Consider the following 11,937-nt stretch of genomic DNA (forward strand, 5'->3'; position numbering starts at 1 on the left):
TTTCATGAGTCTGTTCGGCTCCTCCTCTGGCCACCTGCTGCTTCTGATGGCTTCCTGGAGCGGAATATCACTGTAAAGGGCTATGGTAGGGATACCAGCTTTGGCTTTGTCCAAGTGGTCCACTCCATTGATGTAGCAGTGAAAGAGGGACCTAGATTCGTGATTGCACTGCCAGAGAACACCTTGGGCAGCAGCCATCTTCCAAAGTCTGACACAAAGCTGTTCAGTCTGAATCTCTTCTCGGGAGACTCTGCATTGCTATAAAGAAAACCAAAATAAAATATCGTTCACACTTTAGCTCGGTGACCTGAAGAATCAGTTTTTGCCATCTACTGAGAGCAAATCCCTGCACAGAGCATACTGACATGCACTGGAAGTGAAAGACATCACTTCTGAACACATACAATTAAACCCAAGGCAAAAGTCTAAAGTGAGGGCCCTTGGACCAACCTGAAAAGACACCGTTCCCTGAGAATTCTCAATATTGGTGTCTCGCACACCAGTGTTTCTCCGTGGGACACTCAGATCTCTTCATCAGGATTCGTTAAAGTGCTTCTTAAAATGCAGAATTCTGGGGTGCACACCCTCAGAGTCTCCAGAGGTAGCGACTGGTAGTCTGTATTTTCATAGCCACCAGGATCACTAAACATGCTCAGGTTTAGCACCGCGGTCTACATCGGGTCACCTGAGCATCGACAATTCTGTCTCAAGGGGTGGGGGGTGCCATGTGTGTCAGGGTGCTGTCCTACCCACGTGTCTCCCCTGATTCTCAGAACTGACAGTGCTGCCCCATTGGGCACGAAATACCACCATTTCACAATGCATACGCAGGGCGCCCGACTGACAGATACAATCAGTGATAGGACAGGGGACAAAACTCAGCTTCCTGATACCTACTTTCACTTACTGTGGGACGAGTGATCAATTCAAGGGTAATAAATCAGTGAATGAGTGAATAACATGACTCTCGTTAGTCCCACGAGTGCCTGGAAGAGCAAGCCTGGGCACACTGAGAACCATAACAGCCTATCTACTTAAATGTCATCCTCCACAGATCTATGTAAAGGTTACTCCCATCCAGGCAGTGACTCCAGAAGGGCAAGAATCATGTATGAACACACTCTCAAATCCAGAACAGAACCTGACAACAATTAGGCTCTGGAGTCTGTGTTTAGCGAGTGTGGAATCTCAGTGATTCCAGCTCTTACACATTGTCTTCCCATCCCACCCCTCACGATATGGCCCCTATGACCAGTTCTCCCAGGGCTGGGGCCACGGAACCCATTTATAGGACTGGAAGAATCTGATCATATAAACCATCCCCCAGATTATCATCAAGAGTCACCTGCATTTCAGGGATCAGTAATCCCAGAAGCTTTGCAGTTCAGGCAGCTGAGGGATTTTTATATCAGCTCTGTCTTCTACTGTGACTGCCTGGGTGACATCAGACAAGGAATTCTGAAAAGCCTGAACTTTTCCTTTCAGGAATAATCTAATTAACAAATCTCGTTGACCACTCAAGAAATGTGATGTGAAGATCAATGATTTACACAGGAGTACAACATTCACTAGGTCGTGGACTTAGAATCAGAGAAAAATCATTTGAGAAAGATTGACAGAATGTAGCTTTAATGCGAATTTAAGTAGTCTTACCTTTCAGTAAATCATCTTCCCCTACTTATCACTTCACCCAAGTTTAAAAATGTTTGAGAACAGGGATGAGTGTGCCAGCAATCTGAGACCCAATAACCTAAAATGTCACCTAGGAAAAAGAGGGGAGTAACATATTTTTAAAAAGCATGGTGAGGATGGCGGGGCCATCACCAACCCCAGACTAAGAAGCTCTGAGTAATAGCTTTCCTGCCTGCCTGGGACATCAGCTGATATGAAAATCCACCCAGAAAACTCACTGTCCAGCAGCTCTTCCGTAACACAGGATACACTTTCTCAGAATTAAGAATTGCGTCCAGTAACCACTTCGCTGAAGAATAAAGACAAAGGAGAACAAGAGATTTCTGCCCCTCCCAAGGGAGAGCCCAGAACTCGGGCTGCATGCACTGCGCCCACCTCCCTGGAGAAGAATAAACTGGACAAGGGCGTTCTGCGAAACTGGGGCAGCAAATGTTGAGATGGGAACAAATTGATCAGCTGGCCAGGGACAGCCCCCTCCGTCGCTGCCTTGGCGGCTGCCTCAGCGCTCTCAGCCCATCCTGCCCACCTCTGGTGGCTAAGCTGTCAGGGAAACTGCTTTGCGACCTGGAGCAAGAGAGGCTGCCCTCAGGCCAAGCTGCGGAAAAGATGGGAGCTAAACCCCCTGCTCCCAAGCGGCAGGCTTCATACCCCCGCCAACACCCCGCGGCCCCCGCACCCTACTGCAACCCCGGGGAAATATGACCCGAAGAAGTGTGACCTGGGAACGAGGGGCAGCAGAGGCCGCCCCCACGTCAGGCCTCCAGAGAGATTGGTGCTTATCCTCCAGCTCTCCAGTGGCAGCCCCCTGTCCTCTCCACCTCCTGATCTCACTGCGCCCACCTCCCAGGAGCAATCAGACCGGGTGTGGGGTGTCAGGCGAATCTTGCGCCGGAGAGGACGTCCCCTGGCCAGGTCAGGGGAGAGGAGAAGAAGTGGCCCCATTAGGCGGGGCAGCCGGCCTTCGCAACTGCTTCTGCCCCTCGACCGCATCGGGCCCGTCTCCCAGGAGCAAGCTGACCTGGAGACGGGCATCCGGCTTCTTGGGCAGCAGAGGACGCCCCCAGGATTGGTCGTCGGGAAGAGGAGAGCAAATTGTCAGGCTCCGCGCTGCAGGTCTTCTACTTCCGCCATCGCCACCCCCGCACCTTAAAGTCACCGCCCAGGGCGCCCCTCCCCCAGCAGGTTGAGTGGGACAGGTGCGTCTGGTGATCTGGGGCAGGAGAGGCCAATCCCACACCAGGCCATCGGGGAGACAGGAGCCAATCCACCAGCTCCCCAAGGCAGCCCCTACCCCCGCAGCAGCCACCACTCTTGCCCATGACCTCACAGTGGCCTCCTCTAGGGAGCAGGCTGACCTGGAGATGGACGTCCGGCGAACTTGGGACAACAGAGACCGCCCCCAGGGCAAACCATGGGGGGAAGTGGGAGCAAATGGACAAGCTCCATGGGAAAACCTGCCGCTGCTGCCACCACCCCCAAAGTACCAAGTCCAACTCCCGGGGTCAGGCCGACTAGGATACACGCGTCTCGTAACACAGGGCAACAGCGACCGCCCCCAGGACAAGACGCGGGGAAGATGGGAGAAAATGGGCCGCTCCCCCGCTGCAGGCCGCCGACCACCGCCACCCCTGCACCCTGACTACCCTGCCTCCCGCCCCCAGCAGGCAAAGTGGGACAGGGGTGTCCCGGGACCTGGAGCAGCAGAGGCCGCCTTCAGGCCACGCGGTGCAGACATGGAGCTAATCCACAAGCTCCTCCGGGGCAGCCTCCCTATGCCCGCAGCCACCACCTTACCAGCCCCCTGACCGCACCGCACCCATCTCCCAGGAGCAAGCTCACGTGGAGTCGGACCTCAGGCAAATCTCCGGCGGCAGAGGTCGCCCCCAAGCCAGGCCGCGGGGGAGAGAAGAAATGGAGCAGCTCCCTGGAACACATCCCCTGCCCCTGCCGCCTCCGCCGCCGCCTCCCAGGAGCAAGCTCTTCTGGAGAACCGCGTCCCGCCTCTAGGGCAGCAGAAGCCGCCCCTCGCTCCGCCGCTGGGGAGAGCGGAGCGAATTGACCGGCTCCCCCGCGGCAGCCCCCCTCCCCCCGTGGGCCCCGCACCTTAACGGCCCCGCCCCCACTCCGCACTCAGCAAGCTGAGTGGGACAGGAGTGTCCGGCGACCTGGGGAAGCAGAGGCCGCTCCCAGGCCCAGCAGCCGGGAAATGGCAGCTATTCCACCCGTTCGCCAGGGGTAGCCCCGCTCCGCCCCTCTACCGCTGCCGCCGCCCGCTGACCTAACCGCCCCACCTCCCAGGAGCAAGCTTACCTGGAGTCCAACATCTGGCGAATCTCCGCCGGCCAAGCCCCACCCCAGGCCAGGCTGCAGGGAAGAGAAGAAATCGACCGGCTTGCCCGGGCAGCCTCCCAACCGCCACCGCCGCCGCCGCCGCCGCCGCCCCAAAGCATTGCAATAGCCTCCCGGGGTCAGGCTGACAGCAAGGATGTGCACTTGCCTTCTAATCCTGGCCACGTCCCTGAGCACCTCCCTGCATCCCTACACTCCCTGCACCTCCGAACCCCTGCTACACTCTGCAATTCTGCATCCCTCCACCCCCACATCCCCTGAAATGCCTGCGCCCTCCACAGCCCCTGCACCCCTGTCACCAGTTACACTTTTGCACTGCTTACACTCCTGCACCCCTGCATGTCCCACACACCACCTCTTGGGCCTTTGGCAGAGTCTCTGCTGTTAGACCAATGCACAGGGACTCACTCTTTGCCAGTACATGATGCATCAGTGGACGTCAGGGGTTGCCTGCAGGAAGGTACATGTTCCCGGTCACTAGCCTGGGCCACTAGGGTGATCTCTGTGAGGTCACCCAGGATGGGTTCAGAGATGCTGTTCTCTGGGAAGAGAGGAGTTGAAACCGGTCTTGAGGGCAGAGCTGTGCTCACCAGGCCGTCCACGCTTCATGTTTTACACAGGGCTTCGGAGAAGTGAAATGGATCCGGCCAAGTAAGACCGGCCTGCTGTGCGCCCACCTCAGTCCTGGGCTCTGAGTCAGACCGACAGGCTCCCACACTCAGGGCCCAGTTTGGGCACCTGAATTGTCCCTTTGAGGCATCCCATCAGTTCTCAGGATGAAGTCTGGCTGCTTCCACCCCATGGCCCTCCCTCCTACTGTGCTGGCCTCAGGAAGGTTCCTTATTTGGGGAAGAAGGCAGCCCACACCCTACCCCACCCCTCACGTTTCTCTAACCCAGGCTGGTGCTCTCTCTGCCCCTCAGAGTCTGGGAAGCCATCCCTCTTCAGTTATGTCCCTTCTGAGATGGACTTGCTTCCACTCAATTCTAGGCGAGGATGCACCATGGAATGCACTGGGTAAGAGAACCAAAATAAATAATTTCTTCTGTGAGGTTGTCTATTTATCTACTGGGGCTGGGCTGTGTGTAGTTTGCTACAGCTATTGGTGTGAGAGGCTAAAACAGCCTGTGTGTCCTTGTTTTGATCTCCCCGCTGTCTTTGGGTTTTCCCTAGACACTCCTGAGACATTTACTTCTTTTAGTTTTACTCCTGTTATTACACACGGGCCCTACTGACATGGAGGTAAGGTGTTGGGGGAGCGGGACAGAGCAGGGCATCTGCAGTCCTGTGATTAGTTCTCATTGAGCCTGTGCCCTGAGCTGTGACCTCCACAAGTGTGTCTCTTTCCCCCCACCCCAATTTGGGTGACACAGAAGGGATTTCCCTTCTCCCAGGTTGGTTAGGCTCTGGTAAAATTATTTCTCATTAAAAAAACAAACAAACAAAAAACAACTTCCCCCAATGAAACGGAATGTTCTGGGTGTATTTCAATACAGTTATTTTCTCCTTTCCAGGCAGGAAGCATGAGGAGTTATCCTCTGACCTTCATTCTGAGAACAGGACACGGTCCTGGATGTAAAATACATGAAAAAGAGCATGGGGCCCCTCTGACTGGCCCCCTGGAGTTGTCACACTCTGATTTCCCCACACTGAGCCTCCTGCTGGCCTCAGGGACCTGTTAAATCTACCTGCCCCCGGGATTCTTACAAAAGCAGGTTCTGCCTTGGGAGCTGTGACTCTCCAAGCCTGCCCGCTGTTCCCTTTGCAACCTCTCTGGGTTGGGAGCAGCTTTCCCCCTCAGTTTTCTGGGATCTAAGAAGAGCAGTGGGTTTGCAGCTCCCTCAGATCTGGTGTTATTTTCAGGACAGGAGGAAGAACTTCTGAGCTGCACACGAGCTGGACCAGAGGCTGGAATCCTCCCTTCCTCTGCCACTGTGCAATCAGTGGCTATGGTTCTAGCCGAGTTTCTGAAGATGTGGACTTAAACACACATATCCCAGCCCCCACAGGAGCACACAGTCCCATAAATCCACCTAGTTTCCACTGGTAACTATGGAGCCGATGGGGAAACGGGTTTCGGGACCACAGAGGCCTGACTGCACGACTTGCTCCGTGGCCTATTTACGTGGTTGCTCTGGGCCTTGTCTGAAGTGGCTTGCTTACCACACCTGGTACGTGGGAAACACAAAATAAGTACTAGAACCTTCACTTTTTCTCCCTCCAGGGCCTTCAAACATAGAAAGTAATAAGTGAACTCAGACAGCCTAGTCACCACAATGAGGTCCGTCCAGCCTGGCTCTCCTGAGTGATGGGCACTGACTTGCACCTTAACTCGGAACAGTAGAGGAACCGTCTTCCTCTAACTGGGCCTCTCCCCACACCAGGCACGCCCGCAGCTCAGACGGGGCCAGCTGCCCCACTGAGGTGTGTGCTGGTGGCTTCAGTGTGACCTGGCCCTGCCGGGACATGAACCTGCAGTGAGTGAGGTGGAGGGTCGGGTGGAGGGGGGTCCCTTCTGGGGTGGCAGGGGGCCCGGTAGCACCCCTCCCAGCCTGGTGCCTGGGGCTCCCTAACAGCTCCTACAACTCCTGGGTTGGCTCCGGTCCTGGCCACTCCACACACCCTCCCAGTATCTTTTCATTATGTCCCTTTTCTGCTTTTATCAGCGAGAAGTGGCTTCTGTTGCTTGTTCAGTGAAACAGTACATCGGTAAACCAGACTACTTCTAATATCAGTAAAATACCAACCTCGGTCAGCTCGCCGGGCAGACCGTGCAGCACAAAGGCCTGAAGAGGGCTGTGCGAACGGCTTACGTGAAGGGCCCTCATCATCTGTCTTCAGAGATACAGAAGCTGATGGTTCAGGTAAAACCTTAGGGTGGGATTGAGGAATCCAAAGCTGGTTGGTTTCAAAGGCTAACTGGTCAGACCAGACCCCTGAGCTGTGGTCAGAAGCCTGGCTCAACGTCACGCAGACTCAGCGTCCTAAGTGCCGGGTGGGGCCGGTGCTGTTCCCTTTGCAGGCTCTCGTTGGGGATTCACTGTAGCCCCTTAAATACAGCAGAAATTCCAGCCCCATTAGCCCCCACCCTGAGTGTTCCATGACACAAATCCCGGGAGTGTTTAATTTTCATCTTTGTTTAGGAGGATGAAGGTGGTTCAAGAGAAGACATAAATTCACACTTAGTGACACAAGGTCACAGCCAGTACTTCCTCCACGGAGAGCTATGTGCTCCCACAGTGGTGGCTGGGGGCTGGGCAGAGACTATCTGCTGGTCCCAGAGGGACTCGCTCCTCTGGCCACAACTCATGGGTTGGACAACAGATCCAGAGAGTGACAGAGCATCTTTCCTGGGAATTTGGAACTGACACATAGAAATCAAGTTCACTCATCTGGGGATTGGCGGAGGGGAGGGGCGGTGGTTGGAAATCAAATGAAACCAGAGCATGAGAGAAAGTTAGAAGTGAAAGAGCGAGAGACAGAGAGACTGAGCTTGTGAGAGCAAAGAGTCCGAAAGAAGGCAAACAATCAGGGGACAGAGGAATTCCAGCTCCTGACTGTCTAGTCTGTCCCAGCCCATCAACGACCCCGTGAGATGTTTAAAAACATTCCAGTTTTGCAGATTAGGAAACAGGCTGAAAGAGGTGGGGGCTGGGTTTGGGTGCACAGTTAATTCAATTGCCGCTGGACCCCACACTTCCCATTGCCTGAAGGCACCCTAATCCTCACTGGGACCCCTGTGGTCCCCTGACAGCCCAGCACCCTGATCAAAGGGCCCCTGCGGGAGTGGGAACCCCTCTTGAGTGTGGAGAGTTCCCTGCCCCGAGATGCCATGCATCAGCAGGCTCCCGCTCACCCCAGGTTAACATCAGCCCAGCTGTACAGTCTCCCGACCCGCTTCCCTCCCTGCCAGGCACCCCCATCCTTACCACCGAGTGTACTGCAGGAATTCAGGCACAGGGATGCCCAAATCAACACGAGCCCACCGGCTATAGAAACAGCAGACTCCCAGCCCCCCCTGGGTTGCGAGGGGACAGAAGGTGTCCTCAACTTTCATGTGTCTAAGACAATCTTCTTCAGCTGGAGGTTCTAGAGAAAAATAAAAGGTCCAAAACATAGTTCAGTGAGGAATTCCTCCAAGGACCTGACTCCAGTGTCTACAACCATGTGTACCTACCCCCAGACTTGGGGTGAAGGTGGATTATTGATCAGCACAACCCCTGGTGGCCCAGCTCCTTGGCTTGGCTGCCCAGAGGGGGCTGGGGGAATGGGTAAGACCAGGGCACTCAGGAAAAGCACAGAGGACCTGACCTCTCCCTTCTGCACTCGTAAACCCTTCCCCAAATCTCAAGGCATTGGACAGAGAGCCGCCACAATAATGAGATGCTCCCATCACTTCACTCACTCCTGTCGGTTCACTTACATGCTGAGCATCCACTGGGTCCCAGGACATGACACATAGGATGGCTGATGGGACAGGCTTGGTCCTTCCCCCTGGAACCTGTTCAATCTGATCAAAGAATGATCACTCATAAAGAGTTTCTCAAAATTATACAGAGACCAAAGACCAACTGCAGAGTGAACCAAATTTAAAAATATATATGAAGATCCCCCAGTCTCCCCGCCTATGGTTAACAGCATAAAGCAAAAAATTCTTGCCTTTAATCACCAAGGAAGTTGTCACCCCCTCTCAGGTGGAAAGGAGAGTTATTCTTTGAGCACGTCACAGAAGTGCTCCATCGGATTGGACCAGGGCACCTACATTCATTCAGCAAATGTGTATAAGCTCCTACTACGTACGGGAATCTCCTAACTAGACCGTTCCCAAGGCTCTCGGGCTTTATCAGTCAACAAAATAGACATCACTCCCCATCACTGGGGGCTCACAATTTTAGCAGAGGAAACAGGCAGCATGTTGGGGTAGCAAGAGTTTGGAAAAATTTTTAAAAAAGAGTGATATGAGCAAACTCGGGTGATGGCGGTGGGGTGGGAGGCAGGCAGGAGGGAATAAGGCAATCCTGGCAGATCTCACGGAGTAATGAACTTGAAGCAGAATAGATCCGGAGGAAGAAGGAAGAGCCGGAGCCAGAGGCCCCCAGAGTGAGGGGGAGAGTGTGGGCAGAGAGGCAGAACACGCCGGGTCCTGAGGCCTTTGTGACGACTTTGGCTCCTAATGACATGGTGACCCGTTTAATGAGTTTTGAGGGGAGGGATGATGTAGTCCAACTTATGCTTTTGTGTTTGTGTTTTTTGGGGGGAGGTAATTTATTTATTTTAATGAATGTGCTGGTGATTGAACCCAGGATCTCAAGCATGCTAAGCATGCGGCCTACCACTGAGCTACACCCACCCCCAATGTATGTTTTTACAGGCTCCCTCTGACTCTGTGTGGATGAGAGATTGTAGGAAAGCAAAGATGGAAACAGGAGGCTATTGGTATCCAGGAAGGGCTGAAGGTGGCTCTTAGGAGGGCGGGGAGCAGAGAGCAGGTATTTAATTAAGACAGAATATCCAGAATTTTCTAACAAGCTGGATTTGCTGTCTGTGAGTGTAAAAGAAAGAGAGAGAAAGGACATGGTTCCAACATCTGGGCCTGGACAATGGGAGGGATGTCCTCTCCGGATGGGAAAGGGGATGGGAAAAGGTGGGGCTGAGCAGGTGGAAAGGGGCTGGTATCAGCTCAGTTCTTCAATGTCATGGTTAAGGGGTGTATTACATATTGCCACAGAAGTGCCTAATAGGTAGAGGAATCTGTTTTCTTTTTCTTTTTAACATTTAAAAAATATAATTTAAACATATTAATTGTATTATGTGAATGATTTGGGAATTTTGTTTCATGCCAAGGTATATGTTATATATAGCCAAATGGAACATATATCAAAAAAGGGGAGAAATGAGGGCTTTCACATAAACTGACTGTCCGTAACGTAGGTAAAATTTCAATAAAACCAGTCTTCAGGGCAAAAACCTCATCGCGGTGTTACATAAAAATAAATGAAAAACGACTATGTTGATGTACCATTATTTCATGTTACATAATAGCCCCAAACTAACACAGTGTTTAACTATGAGGCTTGTAGAAATACTATTCGCTTTATTCACATAAATACAGAAGTGCAGAAATGTTCTAAGGTAGAATTAGCATCTTAGTGGAAATAATACATATTTGAGCATTTTACATGATATATATGTACTGATTCAAAATTTGGAAAAGTAATTACATAGTAGAACATATGTATGAATGAGAAAGCAAGATGAATGAAAGGAAAAGAATGTGATGTGAGTCTCAGGGATAAAGGCTCAGATGGAAAGGGGAAATCAGGGAATTTTGGAGAAATCGAGAAATTGATGGCATGCCAATTTCCAAGGCTGGGTTGCTTCCACCAAAGGAATAGCAGAGAGAGAGAGGAGAGGCCCAGGAACGCACCCTGGGGAACACCCACAGTATATGTTTGGAAAAAACAGGAGACATTGGCAAAGGACCAGCCAGCAGGCCAAAAGCAGAAACAGACAGAGCGATGGGCTGGAGGTTGAATGAAGCAGGAACACGGGGTAGGAGGGATGGAAGAGCTGGGTCAAATGCTGCCGAGGGGCAAGCATGATGAGGAGTCAAAATTGACCACTATATTTAGCAACATGGGGTCACTGATGGCCTTGACAGGGCAGTTTCCATAGAGCGAGGGATCAGGCGAAAAGCCAGAGTGGGTGTAAAAGGGGATGGCTCAAGAGAAGATGCAGACAGTGAGTTTAAACAACTCCTTAAAGATTTGCTGCAAAGACACAGGGTGGCAATTGGTGGGGGTGAATTAGGGTCAAGGAGTGCTGTTTGTTTAAGAGGATGGACATTTATATACTGATGGTGCCAACTAGCAGGAGAACAAAATAGATGAGGCAGTGAAAGAGAGGATGGTTTTGGGAGTGACAACCCAGAGAAGATGGGAGGGATGGGGCCTCGGGGACTTTTGGAGGAACTGGCTTTCGATGCCAATTTTAATAAGCAGTGGGGCACCGAGAGTGAGGTCACAGACATCAGAAGGCGAGCGGATGTGCTGGGAGTTGCTTGTGAAATTTCTCTTCTGTTGGCTTGTTTGCTTGTTCAAAGTATAAAACTAACGTTACCAGCTGAGGAACAAGGAGGAAGAAAGAGTTACTGGAGCCATGAGCAGAAGATAAGAAAGAGCCTTCCAGGGAGAATGGGACAGTAAAAAGGGCAGGGGGAGGCGGGGGAGTGAGCTCCCAGAAAGTTACATTTTCTCTTTGACGTCCCCAAATGTGTGATGTGTTATTACCCTTCCTGCTGTCTACAAAATAAAAATTAATTATATTTCAGAGGAAATGCTATTTCATTCTAAGAGGCTGCCTGTTTCTCAGGAATGGTCATCTTAAACTGCAAATATTACAAACAACGTTGAAAAGATGAACCTGTGTACCTAAAATCCCCTATTTTCTATTAATCTGTTTACTACTTAGTTCCCCTATCAATAACACATAACAAATACTGCCATGATGGAGGTACATCGATGCTTAAAAGGAAATGAAATCTGTATCCTTTAGCTAAATTCCATGGCTTCCTTAATATGCAGTTCCACTTGGAATTTAGGAATGTCTGGTATAAGAAGTGAGAAACAGTTTGAGAAAATCCCGGCTCAGAATTATACATCACAACCACATCTCACAAGTATATACAGCCGTAAAAAAGTTTAAAAGCAAAACTCCGTAACTACTCTTAAAGACCTTTGCAAACCTGGGCCTGCCAAGATGTTTCCAAACTGGAAAGGAACTCCAATCTCTTGCCTGGTACCGGACCAGAGGCTGGCCAGCCTTTTCTGTAAAAGTGAGAGAGTAAATATTTTCAGTTTTGCAGATCATTTTGTTGTAACCATGCAGGTAGGCAAT

The 11,937-nt window shown here is 51.6% G+C and overlaps 3 long non-coding RNA genes across 3 annotated transcripts; all 3 read right to left on the reverse strand.

Moving 5' to 3' along the window:
• Nucleotides 1-130: 130 nt before the first annotated feature.
• LOC140699643 (uncharacterized) lies at nucleotides 131-3,676 on the reverse strand. Its single transcript, XR_012077885.1, has 3 exons — nucleotides 3,532-3,676; nucleotides 1,654-1,762; nucleotides 131-258 (listed from the first exon to the last, which is right to left on the reverse strand). It is a non-coding gene; the product is annotated as an uncharacterized lncRNA (long non-coding RNA).
• Nucleotides 3,677-3,923: 247 nt separating this feature from the next.
• Nucleotides 3,924-5,021, reverse strand: LOC140699673 (uncharacterized). Its single transcript, XR_012077920.1, has 3 exons — nucleotides 4,926-5,021; nucleotides 4,450-4,582; nucleotides 3,924-4,056 (listed from the first exon to the last, which is right to left on the reverse strand). It is a non-coding gene; the product is annotated as an uncharacterized lncRNA (long non-coding RNA).
• A 3,021-nt stretch (nucleotides 5,022-8,042) lies between these two features.
• On the reverse strand, nucleotides 8,043-11,868 carry LOC140699671 (uncharacterized). The gene is made up of 3 exons (XR_012077917.1): nucleotides 11,776-11,868; nucleotides 8,465-8,551; nucleotides 8,043-8,130 (listed from the first exon to the last, which is right to left on the reverse strand). It is a non-coding gene; the product is annotated as an uncharacterized lncRNA (long non-coding RNA).
• Between the last annotated feature and the right edge of the window lie 69 nt (nucleotides 11,869-11,937).

This window comes from Vicugna pacos, chromosome 11 (assembly GCF_048564905.1).
Source record: "Vicugna pacos chromosome 11, VicPac4, whole genome shotgun sequence".
Lineage (NCBI taxonomy): Eukaryota > Metazoa > Chordata > Mammalia > Artiodactyla > Camelidae > Vicugna > Vicugna pacos.